General features: G+C 45.8%; 1 pseudogene; it reads right to left on the bottom strand.

The window, feature by feature from the left end:
• Positions 1 to 16,902: 16,902 nt before the first annotated feature.
• LOC123405307 lies at positions 16,903 to 18,668 on the bottom strand (annotated as a pseudogene).
• Positions 18,669 to 22,043: the final 3,375 nt, after the last annotated feature.

Below are 22,043 nucleotides of genomic sequence, written 5' to 3' on the forward strand. Positions count from 1 at the left end.
AAGGCCGAGATCATCGTCGAGCTATACGTGTGCTGAACGCGGAGGTGCCGTCCGTTCGGTACTAGATCGTGGGACTGATCGCGGGATTGTTCGCGGGGCGGATCGAGGGACGTGAGGACGTTCCACTACATCAACCGCGATCTCTAATCGCTTCTGCTGTACGATCTACAAGGGTACGTAGATCACTCATCCCCTCTCGTAGATGGACATCACCATGATAGGTCTTCGTGCGCGTAGGAAAATTTTTGTTTCCCATGCGACGTTCCCCAACAGTGGCATCATGAGCTAGGTTCATGCGTAGATGTCTTCTCGAGTAGAACACAAAAGGTTTTGTGGGCGGTGATGTGCGTTTTGCTGCCCTCCTTAGTCTTTTCTTGATTCCGCGGTATTGTTGGATTGAAGCGGCTTGCACCGACATTACTCGTACGCTTACGAGAGACTGGTTTCATCGTTACGAGTAACCCCCTTTGCTCAAAGATGACTGGCAAGTGACGGTTTCTCCAACTTTAGTTGAATCGGATTTGACCGAGGAGGTCCTTGGATGAGGTTAAATAGCAACTCATATATCTCCGTTGTGGTGTTTGCGTAAGTAAGATGCGATCCTACTAGATACCCTTGGTCACCACGTAAAACATGCAAGAACAAAATTAGAGGACGTCTAACTTGTTTTTGCAGGGTATGATTGTGATATGATATGGCCAATGATGTGATGTGATATATTGGATGTATGAGATGATCATGTTGTAATAGAAATATCGACTTGCACGTCGATGGTACGGCAACCGGCAGGAGCCATAGGGTTGTCTTTATACTGACATATGTGCTTGCAGATGCGTTTACTATTTTGCTAGGATGTAGCTTTAGTAGTGATAGCATAAGTAGCACGACAACCCCGATGGCGACACGTTGATGGAGGTCATGATGATGGAGATCATGGTGTGGCGCCGGTGACAAGAAGATCGTGCCGGTGCTTTGGTGATGGAGATCAAGAAGCACGTGATGATGGCCATATCATGTCACTTATGAATTGCATGTGATGTTAATCCTCTTATGCACCTTATTTTGCTTAGAACGACGGTAGCATTATGAGGTGATCTCTCACTGAAATTTCAAGACGAAATTGTGTTCTCCCCGACTGTGCACCGTTGCGACAGTTCTTCGTTTCGAGACACCACGTGATGATCGGGTGTGATAGACTCAACGTTCACATACAACGGGTGCAAACCAGTTGCACACGCAGAACACTCGGGTTAAGCTTGACGAGCCTAGCATGTGCAGACATGGCCTCGGAACACATGAGACCGAAAGGTCGAGCATGAATCGTATAGTTGATATGATTAGCATAGGGATGCTTACCACTGAAACTATTCTCGACTCACGTGATGATCGGACTTGAGATAGTGGATTTGGATCATGTACCACTCAAATGACTAGAGAGATGTACTTTTTGAGTGGGAGTTCTTAAGTAATATGATTAATTGAACTAATTGTCATGAACATAGTCTAATGGTCTTTGCGAATTATGATGTAGCTTGCGCTATAGCTCTACTGTTTTTTTATGTTCCTAGAGAAAATTTAGTTGAAAATTGATAGTAGCAAACTTTGCAGACTGGGTCTGTAAAACCGAGGATTGTCCTCGTTGCTACGCAGAAGGCTTATGTCCTTAATGCACCACTCGGTGTGCTGCACCTCGAGCATCGTCTGTGGATGCTGTGAACATCCGACATACACGTTTCTGATGACTACACGATAGTTCAGTGCAAGGTACTTAATGGCTTAGAAGCAAGGCACCGAAAACGTTTTAAAATGTCACGGAACATAAGTGATGTTCTAAAGAGATGAAATTGTGATTTCATGCTTGTGCCCTTGTTAAGAGGTACGAGACCTCCAACAAGATTCTTTGACCACAAAGTAAAGGAGAAAAGCTCAATCGTTGAGCGTGTGCTCAGATTATCTGAGTACGACAATCACTTGAATCGAGTGTGAGCTAATCTTCCAGATGAGATAGTGATGGTTCTCCAAAAATCACTGCCACCAAGCTTTGAGAGCTTAGTGATGAACTATAACATATCAAGGATAGATACAATGATCCTTGAGCGATTCGCGACGTTTGACACTGCGAAAGTAGAAATCAAAAGGGAGCATCAATAGTTGATGGTTTGAAAAACCACTAAGTTTCAAGAAAGGCGAGGGCTAGAAGGGATACTTCGTGAAACGGCAAAACAGTTGCTGCGCTAATGAAGAGACCCAAGATTAAACCCAAACCCGAGACTAAGTGCTTCTGTAATAAGGGGAACAGTCACTGAGGCGAAGCAACTCAAGATACTTGGTAGATAAGAAGGCTGGCAAAAGTCGAAAGAAGTGTATTTGATATACATGATGTTGATGTGTACTTTACTAGTACTCCTAGTAGCACGAGGGTATTGGATACCGGTTCGGTTGCTAAGTGATTAGTAACGCGAAATGAAAGCTATGGCATAAACGGAGACTAGCTAAAGGCGAGGTGACGATACGTGTTGGAAGTGTTTCCAAGGTTGATATGATCAAACGTCGCACGCTCCCTCTACCATCGGGATTGGTGTTAAACCTAAATAATTGTTATTTGGTGCTTGCGTTAAGCATGAACATGATCGGATCGTGTTTATTGCAATACGATTATTCATTTAAAGAGAATAATGGTTACTCTATTTTCTTGAATAATCACCTTCAATGGTTTATTGAATCTCGATCGTAGTGTTACACATGTTCATGATATTGGTGCCAAAAGATACGAGTTGATGATGATAGTACCACTTACTTGTGGCACCGCCGCTTGAGTCATGTTAGTATAAATTGCATGAAGAGGCTCCATGCTGATGGATCTTTGTACTCACCTGATTTCGAATCACTAGTGACATGCAAATCATACCACATGAGCAAGGCCTTGTTTTCATTGAGATGAAATAAGATAGTAACTTGTTGGAAGTGATACATTTTGATGTATGCAGTCCAATGGGTGCTGAGGCACGCAGTGGATATCATTATGTTCTTACTTCACTGACGATTTGAGTAGATACAGGAGTATTTACTTAATGAATCACAAGTCTGAAATGTTGAAAAGTTCAATTCCGTTTCAGAGTGAAGTTCGTCGTAACAAGAGGATAAACTGTCTACGATATGATCATGGAAATGAATATCTGAGTTACGAGTTTTGGTACATAGTTAAGACAATGTGGAAATTGTTTCGCAGTTCATGCCACCTGGAACATCATAGTGTGATGATGTGTCTAAACGTCATAGCCACGCACTATTTAGTATGGTGCATGCTGTGATGTCTCTTATCGAATTACCACTATCGTTTATGGGTTATGCATTAGAGACAACCGCATTCACTTTAAATAGGGCACCGCGTATTTCCGTTGAGATGACACAGTATAGACTGAGGTTTAGAGAAATCTAAACTGTCGTTTCTTGAAAGTTTGGGGCTTCGACACTTATGTGAAAAAGTTTCAGTCTGATAAGCTCGAACCCAAAGCGGATAAATGCATCTTCATAGGATATCCAAAACAGTTGGGTACATCTCCTATCTCAGATCCGAAAGCAAAGTGTTTGTTTCTAGAAATGGATCCTTTCTCGAGGAAAGGTTTCTCTCGAAAGAATTGAGTGGGAGGGTAGTAGAACTTGATGAGGTTATTGAACCATCACTTCAACCAGTGTGTAGCAGGACGCATGAAGTTGTTCCTGTGGCGCCTACACCAATTAAACTGGAAGCTGATGATGGTGATCATCGAGCATCGGATCAAGTTACTACAAGTCTTGTAGGTTGACAAGGTCGCGTACTACTACAGAGTGGTACGGTAACCCTGTCTTGGAGGTGATGTTGTTGAGCAACAGTGAACCTACGAGTTATGGAGAAAGTGATGGTGGGCCCAGATTCCGACAAATGGCTGGAAGCCATGAAATCCGAGAGAGGATCCATGTGTGAAAACAAAGTGTAGACTTTGGTAGAACTACTTGATGGTCATAGGACTATTGAGTAAAAATGGATCTTTAAAGGAAGACAGACGATGATGGTGATAAATCACTATTAAGAAAAGCTCGACTTGTCGCAAAGATGTTTCCGACAAGATCAAACAGTTGACTATGATGAGACTTTCTCACTCGTAGCGATGCTAAAAGTTTGTTAGAATTGTGTTAGTAGTTGCTGCATTATTTATGAAATATTGCATGTAGGATGTCAAAACATTGTTTCCTCGACGGTTTCCTTGAGCAAACATTGTATGAGATACAACCATGAGGTTTTGTCGATCCTAAAGATACTAGCAAGTATGCAACCTCCAGCGATCCTTGAATGGACTGGTGCAAGCATCTCGGAGTTGGAATATACACTTTGATGAGATGATCAAAGATTTTGGGTTTGTACAAAGTTTATGAGAAATTTGTATTTCCATAGAAGTGAGTGGGAGCACTATAGAATTTCTGATAGGTATATGTGGTTGACATATTGTGGATCAGAAGTAATGTAGAATTTCTATAAAGCATACAAGGTTGTTTGAAAGAAGTTTTCAAAGGAGAACCTAGATTACGCTACTTGAACGTTGAGCATCAAAGATCTATGGAGATAGATTGAAAGCGCTTAATAGAAGTTTCAACAAGATGCATGACTTGACAAGTTTTTGAAAGAGTTCAAAATAGATCAGCAAAGAAGGAGTTCTTGGTTGCGTTGTGAGGTGTGAATTTGAGTAAGACTCAAAACCCGACCACGGCAGAATAAAGAGAATAGACGAAGGTCGTCTTCTATGCCTTAGCCGTAGAATCTAAAGTATGCCATGCTGTGTACCGCACCTGATGTGTGCCTTGACTCAAAGTATGTTGAGAGGTACAGAGAGTGATCCATGATTGAATCACTAGCAGCGGTCGAAATTTATCCTTAGTAACTAATGGACTAAGGAATTTTTCTCGATTATGGAGGAGGTTAAAGAGTTTGTCATAAAGGGTTACGTCAATGCAAGCTTTGACACTAATCCGAATAACTATGAGTAGTGAAACGGATTCGTATAGTAGAGTAGATATTTGGAGCATTTCCGAATAGCACGTAGTAGCAGCATCTATAAGATGACATAAAGATTTGTAAAGAACGCACAGATCTGAAAGTTTCAAAACCGTTGACTAAAACCTCTCTCACAAGCAAGACGTGATCAGACCCCATAACTATATGGGTGTTAGATTCGTTGGAATCACATGGTGATGTGAACTAGATTATTGACTCTAGTGCAAGTGGGAGACTGTTGGAAATATGCCCTAGAGGCAATAATAAATTAGTTATTATTATATTTCTTAGTTCATGATAATCGTTTATTATCCATGCTATAATTGTATTGATTGGAAACACAATACTTGTGTGGATACATAGACAAAACACTGTCCCTAGTAAGCCTCTAGTTGACTAGCTCGTTGATCAAAGATGGTCAAGGTTTCCTGGCCATAGGCAAGTGTTGTCACTTGATAACGGGATCACATCATTAGGAGAATCATGTGATGGACTAGACCCAAACTAATAGACATAGCATGTTGATCGTGTCATTTTGTTGCTACTGTTTTCTGCGTGTCAAGTATTTGTTCCTATGACCATGAGATCATATAACTCACGGACACCGGAGGAATGCTTTGTGTGTATCAAACGTCGCAACGTAACTGGGTGACTATAAAGATGCTCTACAGGTATCTCCGAAGGTGTTCGTTGAGTTAGTATGGATCGAGACTGGGATTTGTCACTCCGTGTGACGGAGAGGTATCTCGGGGCCCACTCGGTAATACAACATCACACACAAGCCTTGCAAGCAATGTGACTTAGTGCAAGTTGCAGGATCTTGTATTACGGAACGAGTAAAGAGACTTGCCGGTAAACGAGATTGAAATAGGTATGCGGATACTAACGATCGAATCTCGGGCAAGTAACATACCGAAGGACAAAGGGAATGACATACGGGATTATATGAATCCTTGGCACTGAGGTTCAAATGATAAGATCTTCATAGAATATGTAGGATCCAATATGGGCATCCAGGTCCCGCTATTGGATATTGACCGAGGAGTCTCTCGGGTCATGTCTACATAGTTCTCGAACCCGCAGGGTCTGCACACTTAAGGTTCGACGTTGTTTTATGCGTATTTGAGTTATATGGTTGGTTACCGAATGTTGTTCGGAGTCCCGGATGAGATCACGGACGTCACGAGGGTTTCCGGAATGGTCCGGAAACGAAGATTGATATATAGGATGACCTCATTTGGTTACCGGAAGGTTTTCGTGCATTACCGGAAAAGTTTCGGGCTCATCGGTAGTGTACCGGGAGTGCCGGGAGGGGTGCCGGGGACCATCGGGAGGGGTGTCACGCCCCAAGGGGTCTCATGGGCTATGGGAAGAGATAAACCAGCCCCTAGTGGGCTGGAATAAGTTCCCACTAAGGCCCATAAGGTTTGAGAAGGAAAAAACACAAGGTGGAAAGAGTTTCCAAGTGGGAAGGTGGAATCCTACTCCAAGTAGGATTGGAGTAGGACTCCTCCACCTCCAATTTCGGCCAAACCTTTAGGTTTTGAGGCTGCCTCCTCCCCTCCCTCCCACCTATATATACGGAGGTTTTAGGGCTGATTTGAGACGACTTTCTCACGGCTGCCCGACCACATACCTCCATAGTTTTTCCTCTAGATCGCGTTTCTGCGGAGCTCGGGTGGAGCCCTGCTGAGACGAGATCATCACCAACCTCCGGAGCGCCGTCATGCTGCTGGAGAACTCTTCTACCTCTCCGTCTCTCTTGCTGGATCAAGAAGGCCGAGATCATCGTCGAGCTGTACGTGTGCTGAACGCGGAGGTGCCGTCCGTTCGGTACTAGATCGTGGGACTGATCGCGGGATTGTTCGCGGGGCGGATCGAGGGACGTGAGGACGTTCCACTACATCAACCGCGATCTCTAATCGCTTCTGCTGTACGATCTACAAGGGTACGTAGATCACTCATCCCCTCTCGTAGATGGACATCACCATGATAGGTCTTCGTGCGCGTAGGAAAATTTTTGTTTCGCATGCGACGTTCCCCAACACTTTGCCATCTGCTGCTTCTTTGCCTTCAGCTGGATCACGGCAAACACCACTCAGGCTGACGGCAAAGAGCTGGGCTCACGGCAAACATCACTTAGGCAGACGGCAAAGCGCTCGGCTGGCCCACCCCACACCCCCTCTCTCCCCCCTAACGACCTCTCTCTTTGCCGTCCGCTTTTCTCCTCTGTGTCGTCGGGAGGCGGACGACAAAGAGGGTGCGCCCTAACGGCCGTTAGCCCCACCCCCACGCGCCTCTCTCTCACCCCTAACGGCCACCCCACACCCCTCTCTCTCACCCCCCGACGCCACCACCGCCGCCGTGCCCTCCTCCGGCCTCCCTCTGCCACCGCCCCTCCTCCTCCGGCCTCCCTGCGCCCCCTCCTCCTCCGGCCTCCGGCCTCCCTGCGCCGCCGCCCCCCCCTCCTCCGGCCTCCCTGCGCCCTCCTTCGGCCTCCCTGTGCCCCCTCCTCCCTGCGCCCCCTCCTCCACCACGCCCCCTCCTTCTCCCCGGGATCTCCTCCTCCACCACCGCCGTCGGAGCTCGCCCCTTCTCCACCACCACCCCCTCCGCCACCACGGCCCTCTCCTCCACCGCCGCCCCCTCCTCCTCCCCGGCCGCCCCCTCCAGTGAGTCCTTTTTTTTTCTTTTTTTGGTAATTAACAGATTTAGTGGCATATATAGTTTAGTTGGTAGGTTAGTTAATTAGTAGTTTTAGTAGTAGTTTAGTAAGTTGGTAGATTGAGTTAGTTAATTAGTAGATTTAGTAGGTAGTTTAGTGGTAGATTTTGTTTTGTTAATTAGTGGTAGCTAGATTCTTTTTTAGTTACTTAGTGGTAGATTCTGTTTTTGTTATTTTTTTGCTGTGTTGTGCTATCTAGGTTTAGCGATAGGTTTAGTTAGCTTGGTTAGTTAGGTTAGTTAGTTAGTTAGCTTAATAGAAAGAATAGGAAGAAGAAGAAGAGGAGGAGGAGAAGAGGAGAAGAAGAGGAGGAGAAGAAGAAGAAGAAGAAGAAGAGGAGGAGGAGAAGACAAAAAATAAGAAGGAGAAGAAGAAAAGAAGAAGAGAAGAAGAAGAGAAAAAGAGAAGAAGAATACGTTCTTCTCCTCTTTCTTCTCCTCCTCCTCCTTCTCCTTCTTCTTGATTTCTTCTTCTTCTCCTCCTCCTCTTTCTTCTCCTCTATCTTATTCTCCTGACCTTATTTTCCCCAACAATGAGATAATTAGCCCATTTAGCTACAAAATGGCATAAAAACCTTGGTTAGCTCATGAATATTATATTCTTAACTTGTTTTCCTCTAAAATGACATAATTAGAATATTTGTGTTGATCGGGTGGATTTACATGTGATAGTTGTCTCGTCGCTGTGAGGTCTTCTGTGCGAAGACCTGCCCGTGCGTTGTACGAGCTCCGCCCCTGCATTCGTGGGTCAGTAAAAATTTCATCTCCTCCCCGCCCCTTCAGTTACCATGGCTCGGTTTCCGGATGAAACTTTCTAGATTTACGTAATTAAATTAATTTATCAGTATGCGTGACCAGTATGCGTCTCCCTTCCGAAAGGGCGACATCTATAAATATGCATGTCTTTGCATATTTATAACCGCCATCCTTTCGAATTGTCCAACATTATCCATGGACAGCCCGAGTATGTGTAGATTGGGTTCGTTTTCCCGTATGTTGTGCTCTGGATCCGATGCGGAATTTCTTCAGTGCCTCCCTGTTGTTCTCCGGATGCACATCCTCTCTATTTATTGCGGAGATGTGTATCAAGAAAACAACGAGGAGGTGCTGCCGAAATTTTGCGTTGGATCCGGAGCAGAGCATGGGAAAACGAACCCAATCTACACATACTCGGGTGTGATTAGGACCTATCTTTACCTATTAGCGTGTAGGTTGCCTGGACGTAATAAAAATGGCGAACCTGATTAACCGATGAATATAAATGCTAAATTATATATAAATATATTTCTTCTGTCTTTAGTAGCAAGGCAAGATGAGTGATCGTTCGTGGATGTATACCGGTCACCCTAGTCAGAAAGAGATGACGAAAGAATGGTTTGTAAAAACAAAGGAATTTGTGAAAGCCGCATTCGCAAATGGCCAGGAAAGAAACTATTGCCCCTGTCCTTGATGCGACAAATATAAAAAGACGATAGAGGCTGTAATGATTAAACACCTGTAGAGGAGGGGTTTTAAGCCTAATTATACGGTGTGGACATTTCATGGTGAGTCTATACGGTGTGGACATTTCATGGTGAGTCTATACAACGCACAAGAGATGAGGTGGTCCGTCGTCGCACGGACGAGCATGGTACGGGATCAAAGACATGGTGCAAGACTTTGATGATGCTCGGGATTCGGAAGATGTGATGGAGGAATCTGCAAAGGCCTTTTATGAAATGTTGGAGTCTTCAAAACGTCCTCTCCATGAGCACACAGAGCTCTGTCAGCTGGATGCAATTGCACAAGTAATGGCTCTGAACGCTCAGTTCAACTTGGGAAGAGAATGCTACGACACAATGATGACACTATTTGGACGCTTCATACCCAAAGGCCATGTCATGCCTGCAAACCTGTACCAGTCGGACAAAATACTTCGTGTACTTAAGATGCCCTATGAGAAGATAGATGCATGTGAGAAAGGATGTGTCTTATTTAGGAAGGAGTATGCACACTTGGACTATTTTCCCAATTGCGAGTCTTGCAGTTATCTTGTGGTAGACAACGGTATGGCTGAGAAGAGGCAGACCAAAATCGTAGTTAGTGTTCTTCGGTATATGCCAATCGTACCAAGACTTCAACGTCTTTTCATGGTCGAAGAGACAGCGAGACAGATGACATGGCACAAATTGGGCAAAATAACCTAACTAGATGCGGATGGGAATAAGATGGTGGTACACACATCGGATGGGGAAGCGTGGAAACATTTCGATGGATTGCATCAAGATAAAGCGGCAGATCCAAGGAATCCTCGAGTCTGCGCCGCCACGGATGGTTTTGTCATTCCACTCAATCTCCCCCCGGGCAGATTATGCAAAGAAAGAACATATTTCTGACGTTGATAATTCCATGGCCCAATTATCCGGGGAAGAATATGAATGTGTACCGGCAACCGCTTAAGGATGAATTGGAAGAAGCTTGGGATAATGGGGTCAAGACATACGATGCCGCTAGAAAAGAAAACTTCAAAATGCATGTGTGGTACATGTACTCTATGCATGACTTGCTAGCGTATGCGCTATTCTCTGGATGGTGTGTGCATGGAAGGTTCCCGTGCCCCCAATGCAAGGCAGCTCTTCTGTTTCATTGGTTGCAGGAGGGTCGGAAGTATTCTTGCTTTGATTTGCATAGACAGTTCCTGGATCCAGACCATTAGTTCAGAAAAGACAAGAAGAACTATACCAAAGGTAAAGTTGTCAAAAACTTGGCACCACCTGTGTTCACAGGCCAACAGATCCTGGATCAGTTAACCGCCCTCGAGCCTGATCCAGAGCGTCCAGGGTATTTCAAGGGGTATAATTCAAAACACGCCTGGACTCACAAGCCATGCTTGTGGGATCTGCCTTACTTCAAAGACCTCCTTCTTCCACACAATATCGACATGATGCACACTGAAAAGAATATTGGACAGACTATTTTTGGTACATTGTTCGACATAGATGGGAAGACAAAGGATAATACTAAGGCTAGAGTCGATCAAGAGACACTATGTCATAGACCGTTACAAAACATGCGAGAAGGCAAAGGAAAGCAGAAGTGGTCGAAGCCAAAGGTCTGGTTCAATCTTGGAAGGCCAGCTATGAGGGAAATTATCTTGTAGGTCAAAATGCACTTGATGTTCCCCGATTGGTATGCAACGAATCTAAAGAGGGGGCGAGTCTTGAAAAATTAAAAATATATGGTCTCAAGAGTCATGATTGGCACATATGGCTAGAGCAGGTAATGCCGGTGATGTTACGTGGCTTTATTCCTGAGGATGAATGGCTACTACTGGCGGAGCTGAGCTATTTCTTCCATGTTCTTTGTGCGAAAGAATTGACGCCTGGCGTGGTAGAAGACATGGAGGAGTTTGCACCGGAGTTGTTGTGCAAGTTAGAGAAGATCTTTCCATCGGGCTTCTTTAATCCAATGCAGCATTTGATTTTACATTTACCGACCGAGGCAAGATTGGGTGGGCCCGTGCAAGATCGTTGGTGCTATGCAAGTGAGAGGATGCAGAAGACCCTTCGAGCTAAATGTAAAAATAAGCGTAGAATTGAAGCATCGATGGCTGAGGCAGTCATTACTGAGGAGGTGGCAAACTTTGTGACAGCACACTACGAAGCCAAAAATCATCATTTGCATAATCCGAAGCCTCGGCACAATGATGCAGACCCTAAAAAAGGTGGGTCCAACCTCAGCCTATTCAAAGGGACGCTCGCACCAGCCGGTGCTTCGAAACCAATAATGTTGGATGTCGAAGAATGGCGGAACATTTCGTTGTATATCTTCAACAACCTAAGAGAAGTGCAGCCGTACATCGAGTGAGTTCTCGACACATTTTTCCGTAACTTCTAATTCATTTGAACTGCTCTTATTCCCGGATATTTCAAACAGCCGTTACGTTGCCAAATTCTCGGATGGAGCGGTGATCGGAAATGATTCCGTCGAAGAGAATGAGCTTCTGTCAAAGACAGGAGGCGGCTATCCCAGTTTCATCTCTTGGTTCAAACAAACGGTAATTATCAATAATGAACCATTTCATTTCTCAGTCTAACTTGCGGCTAATGCAACAATCGTTTCGTATTAAACTTGTTGGCTAATTAAAAGTCTATGGACGCCGAATTGAGACAAGTCGCTAATGGTTTTGACTATAAGGTCCGTTCATTTGAGAAATACAACATCAACGGGTATCTCTTTCGTACCTTTGGCAAAGAGCTATCTATGCCCGACCAGAAATCTACAAATTATGGTGTCTCTGCTATCGGCGAAGGTGTTATCGAGTATTATGGAAGAGTTGAAGCAATTTATAAACTTCAATTCTATGGTGAAAACCCACCGAATGTCGTAGTCGTCAAATGTTATTGGTTCCAGCCGAAGAAGACTAGAAGGACTCATGAACATATAGGACTAGTTGAAATCCATCCAAACACCCATTTAGATGTTCCCGATGTCTATATTACGGCTCAACACGCGACCCAAGTTTTCTATCTACCGTAGCGCCAAATGGATAAGAATATGGAAGGTTGGTATGTTGTTTATGAAGTGGCGCCACATGTCAGACCACCTCTCCCAAATGAACAGGATTATGAACCTCACATTAACCCAGACACATATGATGGAGAATTCTTCCAAGAAACACGTCTTTCCAAGAAACGTTTCAAGAACCGCCGTGCTTTACCCAAGAACATGGAAGTAGGCAGCGACAATGAATCCGACTCTAGCCCTGAGCCGGAACTAGAAGACCTAGAACTCGTAGATGTTACTCATGCGGATGACCTAGAACGATTAAAGGAAGGCCTTTCACAACTTCACGCCGTTGAACCCGACGAGCATGTCATTCATGAAGAGATGCGTGATAGTGATGATGATGATGCATTTATTGATGATGATTATTAGTTTGTAAGATTCACAACTTAAATTATATATATATTAATCTTTATTATTCATGTACATATTATTATTCATGTCAGTTATTCAATTTTTTATGTTGTACTAATTTATTTTAATCTTTATCATGGCAGGTCACCAGGTGTTGAAAGATGGTGGGCGCTGGTCCAGATGGCTTGACGGGTTCTTCCCAGGCGCCCCGCACGAGGGGTGGTACTTCCCTTCCGCCCCTATCTCTCCGTAGAGCCTTGGCAGACAGTCTGTCGACACGACCCATGGGTTCTTCTTCGTCGGCGGCATTGCCCACTGGGAGAGGTGCTCGTCATGTAGGGAAGAAGGGGAAGGGTACACGGAAACGTGGTGTCCGCGGAAGATCCAGGAGGACTGTTGAGCCATCCTCGCCACCACCACCAGCTCATTCACCCGAGCATAGGACTACTTGGTCGACCCGTTTGCGGAGGAGGCTACGGGGACTCCGTTCCAGGAGCCTGGTGTTGATGGGCATTCGTTCCATGAGACTCCGGTCGAGGAGCAGCCTCGGGTCAAGGTGCATTCGGCCCACGAGACTACGGTTCCGGAGGCTTCACCCGACATGGAGAGGCCCGGATGGGAGACCTGGCCGGATCGTACCGAGTTGCCGGATTGGACCGAGGGTCCGAGTGGCTCAGGGGGCGGGGATGGCGGGGATGAGCTTACAGATAGTGAGGGCGATGCGCAGGTGGACGGGGCCACCGTGTACAAGCGTGGTAGTACACGTCTCCCGGTCGTGCCGGCTACCCGCGAGCAGAGGCCGGTGATTAAACCTGAAGGAGATAGGTAAGTACATTTACTCTTTTTTTAGGTTTTGCCTTCAAGTTTGTTCAAATATCTAATGCGTTGACCTTATCATACTGCAGGGGATGGGTACACCCTCTTGGAGTCCGCAGGCCGAACTCCGTCCTTGGTGTGCTTTGCCGGACAAATTTCTCGGGGTTTGTCACGTTGCCTGGTGAGGGTCAGGTTCGTACACTAGGATTTTCCTGGGAGCACTACCAGGCTGCGCAGGCGCCGCCGGAGGAGATTATAGATGGTGTCTTGTGCCACACGAGGGCCGAGATGGTGATCCAGAGCTTTTGGGTAAATTATCCTTTTACAGAATCTAAAATTAACAATATAGCTAATTATTGTACTAATCGGTGTTTTCACGTTTGATTGCAGACCTTCGATAGGTGTGAGGATGGATATGAGGAGGAGGCAGCCAGGGTTCTCGAGGCCGAGTGTAGGTGGTTACTACAGAACTTGCGTCACGAGGCTCGGCCGCAGGCTATTCGAGATTACTACGCCACGCGTGGTATTAAGAAGCAGAAGAAGGATTGCCGCGGAAAGTTTCTGAAGAAGGAGCAATACATGAAGGTAATTACCTATTCTTAAGTCCTTCTACCTAGTTTTCTTGATTTCATTCATAGGCGTAGCGCTCAAAATTCTTTCTAATAACTTACAGGTGCCCCCGAGATGGTGTGCAGATAAGATGGATTGTTGGGAGGCGTTGGTTGATTAGTGGTGCACAGGCAGCTGGCGAGCCGTCCACAAGAATGTGAAGGATCGGCATAGCCAAATGGTTGGTGTGCCACACCATCAAGGCAGCACCAACTTACTTTAGTTCGGACGAAACTGGGTATGTGATTTGCTTCATGATTCATGCAATTCATTCTTCATGCTAATATTTTGTTCCTCTCTTTTAGGCGCATCACAATAAGACGGAGATGCCACACTTGTACGACCTTTATGGCATGGCCCATACTACCTCGTAGAAGAAGGCGAAGGCATTCTCTGAGTCTGACCTGGATGATCCCGATAACTTCACCAACATATCATCCCACCAGAAGCTCGTGGCATACAGGGACGTGGGGAAGGCTACGAAAGGGAATGACTTTAACCCTAGCCAGGAACCTTTGGATCCAGAACTGGTGATGATATCTGGTGGCGGGAGGCCCCATGGCTCGATAGCCATTGGAGATGGGATAATACGTTGTCCACTCACTCTCCCGGAGATCAAGGCGCGCCTGTCGAACAACTGTCCTGAGATAATGCTCGTCCACGGCCAGTAGATCTTGCCATCGAGGTTAGTTGTATGGACTAAGAACACTTTCATCCATTTCATTATGTGTGTCACCATAAATCATTACTATGGTAACAAGGAATGGTGTTTCAGGCTGCTCTTCACAAAGAGAGATTGGCAAACCAGGCTGCTCTTGAGAAAGAGAGATCGGCAAGCCAGGCTGCTCTTGAGGTTGCTCTTGAGAAAGAGAGATTGGCAAGTCAGGCTGCTCTTGATGAGAGGGACCAGACCACGACACGATTGATTGAGGAGGAGAGGTCCCGGAATGAGGCGGGTCAACGGGCCCTGTACGAGCTTTTTGTGGTAAGTTTTTTTTCACATTAGCCAAATCATGTGAGTAATGTCTGTTTCATTACTAACTAATACGACCCACTCTTCAGGGTTTGGCCGAGAAGAGCGGTCAAGTCCCTCCGTTGATGCCCGTCTTCTCTTCGATTGGCACGGTGAGTTTCATTATAAACTAGTATTAATAATTGAGTGTCATCATGCTAACTGAGTCATTGCAAAATATCTATTCTGCAGAATAACTTCCGAGCGGCATCGCACGACCCTTCTCCATGTGTTTCTCCTCCTTGATGACCACTACGGTAAGTTTCTCTTCTCCTCTTTCATATTCTCCTTGCCTTAATTTCCCCAACAATGACATAATTAGCCCATTTAGCTCCAAAAAGACATAGTTAGCTAATTTAGCTCCAAGAAGAGGAGAAGAGGAGAAGAAATAGGGAAAATTAAAAGAAAGAAAGAAGAAGAAGAAGAAGAAGAAGAAGAGAAGAAGAAGGAGTAGGAGGAGGAGGAGGACGAGGAGGAGGAGCAGAAGGAGGAGAAGGCCAAGGACCTTCTAGTCCTTCTCCTCCTCCTCCTACTTCTCCTCCTTCTTCTTTATTTCTTCTTCTTATCCTCCTCCTCCTCTTTCTTCTCCTCTTTCATATTCTCCTTGCCTTAATTTCCCCAACAATGACATAATTAGCCAATTTAGCTCCTAAAAGACATTATAAGCTCAAAATGGCATAAGAACCTTGGTTAGCTCATTAATATTATATACTTAGCTTGTTTTCCTCTATAATGACATAATTAGCCCATTTAGCTACAAAAATACATAGTTAGCTAATTAAGCTACAAGAAGAGGAGAAGAGGAGAAATGAAAAGAAGGAAGAAGAAGAAGAAGAAGAGAAGAAGAAGAGAAGGAGAAGGAGAAGGACAAGAAGAAGGAGGGGGAGAAGAAGAATAGAAGAATAAGAAGAAGGAGGAGAAGAAGGAGAAGGAGCCCTCCTTCTTCTCCTTATTCTTCTCTCCTCCTTCTTCTCCTCCTTCTTCTCCTTCTTCTTCTCTTATTTTTTCTTCTTCTCCTCCTCCTTCTCCTTCTCCTTCCCCTTCCCCTCCTCCTCCTCCTCCTCCTCCTCCTTCTTGTTTTTCTCCTCCTTGTTCTCTTCTTGCTTCTTCTCTTTCTTCTTCAATTTAGCTTATTTGTCATATATATGTTGTTGTTGTTCTTCTTCTGACTTTCTTATTCCCATTTTACAGATTTGATGTACTACATGCATGGAAGCTAGCATTGGAGTGCTTTAGTTTCCGTTTTTATTTGAGTTGATGAACAATGTGGAACTATATGTATATGTATATATGGATGAACAATATATGTGCAACTATATGTATGTATATATGGATGAAACTTTGTATGTGTTGGTTCTTTTGATATATGGGATGTACGTTGATGAACAAATGGCATTGATGAGCTTTATATGAATACTAGCTAAACGCCTGTGCGTTGCCACAGATCAATACAAAGACATATAGATCAAATAGTTGTTATAATTAAAAATGTGCATCAAATATGACAAAACATGGTTTGAATTCCTGGACAAACTTATTATCTCTTGTACTTCTTCCTTCTTAGGAAATCGTGGTATCTATTTAACACCTCCACCCTTGCAACATTTCTTTCTCCTTACTCTTCCTTTCTCTTTACACTTTTTCACACTACGCAAGCAAGTCCTCTTCAAAGTAGTTTGTGTGGCAATTTAATTATGAGAGAAGATTACATACTCATAATGTATCCGTCAAGAGCATAATCTGATCCCGAGAAAAATAAATAGCAGTACGATGATCACCTCCAGGAAGCGAAAAGCATCTCCTTGACAATTTCTTAATGGCTTTGCTGCCATTATGAGAAGTAAAAAAGAAAAGAGTGAAAGAGATGACATTTGCAAGTGAACATACGCATACAAAATCAGCTCCAAAATAAGAAGTTACCAAATTTTACATAAGTATAGCCGTGTCATTGTCCTTGACTGTGTAGGCCTTGTTCCCTTCTAGTTTTAGTTCAGCTTTCCTCTTACAAGAGTCCTTTGTCACCTAAACAAGAAAAAATAGTTTTAAGGCAATCAATTACCAGATAAGAGAAAATCCAATTACTCAATTAGCTACTGTACATATCAAGTGCGTGGAAACTGATTAAAACAAGACTCATACCCGCTCCTTGTAAGCAGCAGATTTCACATAACTCATGATGCCAGCAACACTCCAGCCAAGCATGTTTGGTGGGCATCGAGTCACGAGAAAGAAAATTTGAACGAGTTTTTTCTCAGCTTGGACCGCGGCAATTTCTATGGGCAACCTACCAAGTTGTTACAGAGTAGAGAAACCATGAGTTTCTGCAGCACATTCTTGTTCAGGCACAAGGATAAAACTGTATTCCATACTATATGTATTTAAACAGTATGAAACATGGCAGGAAAGGAGGTTTAGAGCATGCGCACTTTGTCAGGAAGGTTTGGATCTGCTCCGGCCTTCAACAAGCACTTTACGAATCCAACGTTGCCACGGTGGCTGCACGCTAACAACAAAGTGGTCGCTCCACTGAATGCACCAGCGTGAACATTAGCCCCAGCCTAGTTAACATTTCCAGAAAAAGTTTCAGTTAAGAAGGGGGAAGGGAATTCAATATGCGCAATTCATTTGGAAATTTTACGGAACCCTAGCGATCAATCCAAGCATTGCAAGTGCTACTTCAAAAGAATAAGCGTTAGGCGGCGGCATCGCAAACAACTACGGAGTAGTAGGGTATGATTTGTGCAATCAACACGAACTTAAGAGATCAATTGGCAAAAGATAAATTAAGGAAATCGTAGCACCTCAATGAGCAGCTTCATGCATTGGACGGAGCCACCAAGAAGCGATGAGACCCAGGGCGTGAAGACACGGCTGGCGACCTTGTTCGGCTGCAAAATTGCAGACTGGGTCAGCTGCCTTGAACATAATGCATGCATCATATATACGAGCGGCCGCACATACATCGGCGCCGTGGTGCAGCAGGACGCGGACGACTTCCGGGAACCCCCGCATGGAGGAGACATGGAGCGCCGTGCCCCGGGGGTTCACCGCACCCACGTCGGCGCCTTTGTACAGGAGCACCATCGCCAGGTCACGATCCCCTGCAGCGCGGACGACGAGCCAACATGTCAGTCCCGCACGCGCTCTAGTCTGGTCTAGTACCCGCTCGGCATAGCCATAGGCTATAGGCAATGGCCACGGCATCTTAACGGGAGCGACAGGAACACGGAGCAGGGCAAGGTGGCGTCGGCCGGCGAGGTGCGTGCGTAGCGTACCGTTGTAGGCGGTCCAGTGGAGTGGGGTCTCGCCATCGACGTCCGGGGCACGCGCGCTGGCGCCGCGCTCCAGGAGCCAGGCCGCTGTAGCGGTGTGGCCGAAGGTGGCCGCCAGGAGCAGCGGCGTCTCGCGCTCGTCGGAGAGGGTGTCGACGGGGATGCCGAGGTCCCAGACAAGGTAGCGGTAGACGTTCGTCCTGCCGTTGGTGGCGGCCAGGTGCAGCGCTCTGCCGCACGTTGACCAGACGTCGGTGGCGTCCGCGCCAGTGGCGCTAGGCACCAGCGGCAACAACTCCAGCGCCATCCCTTGACGTATGTCGCAACATCAAATGGATTGTTGTGTCAGCCATGGCCAGGAACGCGGCCAGTGTGACTACGAGTAGGGAAGGGGAAAACTGGACGCAAGGGGGGAGATGAGGACGTGTGATGTGGGGTGTCTGTTCGTAGGGTTGTTTTCTTTCTCCCGTTTTTTAGCAGAAAATGTGGGCAGCGGTGGGTTTGTTTGCCAGATATTTTTACTGTGAGAAGTAAGGGAACGATAGTTTCGATAGTATGGGGAGGTATCGATCGGGAGGCGGGGAGGGAGGTCGAACCATCACGACGACGGCACATCCTACTTTAGTAGTAGAGATCATATATGTGTTGTGACCTATTTATCATATATGTGCTATGAATTATATGTACATGTGATGTGAAATAGAAAAAATAAACAAAAATGTGACAATATAGGCTCTTTGCCGTCTGCCAGCTGATGGCAAAGGCCTTTGCCGTCAGCTGACCGACGGCAAAGGTGCCACGTGGCGCCCAGCTGTGCAACTTGGGTAGTAGCAGCTGGCCATATAGTATCTTTGTCGTCTGCTTCCAGGGGGGCAGACGGCAAAGAAGAGAGCATAGAGGAGGGGGGAGTGGTAGGCAGACGGCAAAGAAGGGGGGAGGCAGATGGCACAGAGGAGGGGGAGGAGGAGGGGGAGCCAGACGGCAAAGAAGAGAGGGGAGGCAGACGGCACAGAAGAGGGGAGGCAGACGGCAAAGCCTCCGTTAGCCCCTAACGGAGGCAACGCCTATCGGCTGCCCTCTCGACCACTTTGCCGACTGCTCCTATGAAAAGCTGATGGCAAAGCTCTTTCCCGTCTGCTTTGGGGAGACAGACAACAAAGAAGCTACAATGCCGTCGTAGGCTGACGCAGAAATTTTGCCGGCCGTGAGATTCTTTGCCGTCTGTGGTATTCTCTTTGCCGTCCGGGATTGACTCTTCGTCGTCTGTGATGGCAGACGGTAAAGAAGCTAATTCATGTAGTGTTTGTAACAGATGAGTTTTCGTATGAAACCATGATAATAATTTTTGTGACCTAAAAGCAAAAAGAATCACTAAAAAACTGTAAGTCGGAACAAAATAAAATAAATGAAGTAACAAACGAAACAAAATAATATAAAGAATCACTGAAAAACAGTAAGTAGGAACAAAAAACTATATTCTTTAAAAAGAAATATCAACTAATCATCCACCACGGCCTGAATACGACTAGAAACCCAATTAGATAGTTGGGCCAGGATTCAGGCCCGCAAAAGGCCCAACACGTAGTGATAGTTTAGGCCCGGAAGCGTGCATATGAGAGGAGCTCGAAACTGTGTGCGCACAAGCACTTATAAACCACTCCACTTCTCCCTCGGCTAGCGAGGTGGGACTAAACATCTAATCACACCGCGACTGTGCCACGCACAGGCCTTTCATGTCGGTTTGTGGTACAAACTGGGACCAGAGATAGACTTTAGTGTCACTTGGTGGCACAAACCGGAACAAATGGCCCCCTTTCCTCCCGGTTGATTCCACAAACCGGGAGTACAAGTATCTTCTTCCCCGCCATTTGGGCTGCTGAAAATTGACCTATAGTCCCGGTTTGCTGAGTCAACCGGGACGAAAGGGTGGAATTGGTGCCGGTTCGTGCCACCAACTGCGATAGAAGGTTTTCGCATATAGGCGGGAGTTGTCGAAATTTCCACCAAAACTCACCCATTGCTCGTCGCCGCCCCCGAGCCAGTTCTCGTCGTTGCCGCCCCCGATCAAGTGCTCCTAGTCATCGCCACCGTCCCCGAGCCCGTCGTCGTCGCCCCGAGCACGTCGCTGTCGCCGTCGCCCGCGATCTAGTCCTCTTCTCCACCGTCGACGCCCCAAGCACGTCGCCGTCGACCCGAGCCCGTCGTTGTCGTCGCCCTGAGCCCGTCGTCGTCGCTGCACCGAGCCCGTCGTTGTGGCTGCCCCGAGCCCGTCGGCCCCGGTGAGCTCCTCCTCTGCGTGCTCTGCTTGTCGCTGCCGCCGCCCCTGCATATTGTTGTTTATACATATTTTGTTCATATATAGATTATACTAGAGATGTATATTCGAGATTAAATTTGAGATGTATTAAGTTGATTATTGGTTCTAAATGAAAGAAAACCTTTTCGCCTCTTGAGATCTATTGCATTATATATCATAACGTACATCTATGAACTATTCAATATTTGGAAATGAAATATAAAAAAGTGTGTGCATGTTTAAAACATATAAGTTCGTGTAATTCGGTTATTCATACAAGGAGCTGAAATATTTGCAGAAACTATATGGATCAAAGAGAACAGTTGTTGGGGGAGATAATGCTTGGTGATTATTTGTCGTATCTCAACGACATCGACGGTCTGGAAGGAGAGGATAATGGGTCGGATGATCGAACGATGGAGGAGGAAGGACATGATCATGATGGCTCCGGTGACCGAAGGACGAAGGAAGAAGGAGACCATGATGGCGGCTCCGGTGACAGAACGGAGGAAGGAGATGTTGCAAAGTGTGGCGAGGTATATATATTAATTAAGCCCAAAGGTATGTACATATATTAACTCTTCTTTCTTCTTTTATAGCCCTCTGGATCGAGCCAAACTTCGGTAAAGAGAGGAGGCCCGAAGAGAAGGTTGCACATGGATGAAAAGTTCACAATCACAACATTCGCGACTGATGGAAAGCTGATGGAACGGTGAACCAAGCATACATTTTCTGCTCAGTGTAGAGCTATTGTTAGGGACATCATCCTAATCAGCGTCAAGCAATGGAAAAAGCCTAAGGGCGAAGACGTCCCTGAAGTTGATTATGTCACCAATTGGCAGAAAGATGATCTTTGGACCGTGTTGAAGGCAAATTTCACCCTACCGCCAGAGGAAGATCCGAAAAGCCAGTTATAGAGCCACTTGTCAAGGCGTGTGCTCTTAAGAAGATGTCACATCTATTGAGGAAGTGGAAGAATGATTTGAAATCAATGTTTGTCGACAAAGGGAAGACTCCAGAATTCGTCGGCCGATTTGAGAAGATAAGAGATCAATGGCCCGCATTTGTGGTCTACCAGTCATCGGAGTAGAGTAAGAAAATGTCAGAGACAAACAAGAACAATGACGCAAAGAAGCAGTACCACCATCACACGGGGTCAGGTGGCTACCTCAAAGCCCGGCCGTTCTGGGACAAAGCTGAGAATGTACTGATTGCTAAAGGGGTCCAACCACAGACATTGAACTGGCCAGACCGTTCAAGGACTTGGTTCTTCGAGGTTGGGGGAACTTTGGAACCTGAAACAGGGAAGTGTCATTGGACGGACGAGCAACTTGCAATACCCATGATCAAGCTTCAGAAGTGTATCGCCGCATCGCAGGAAGGGAC

Source organism: Hordeum vulgare, chromosome 6H, assembly GCF_904849725.1.
Source record: "Hordeum vulgare subsp. vulgare chromosome 6H, MorexV3_pseudomolecules_assembly, whole genome shotgun sequence".
Lineage (NCBI taxonomy): Eukaryota > Viridiplantae > Streptophyta > Magnoliopsida > Poales > Poaceae > Hordeum > Hordeum vulgare.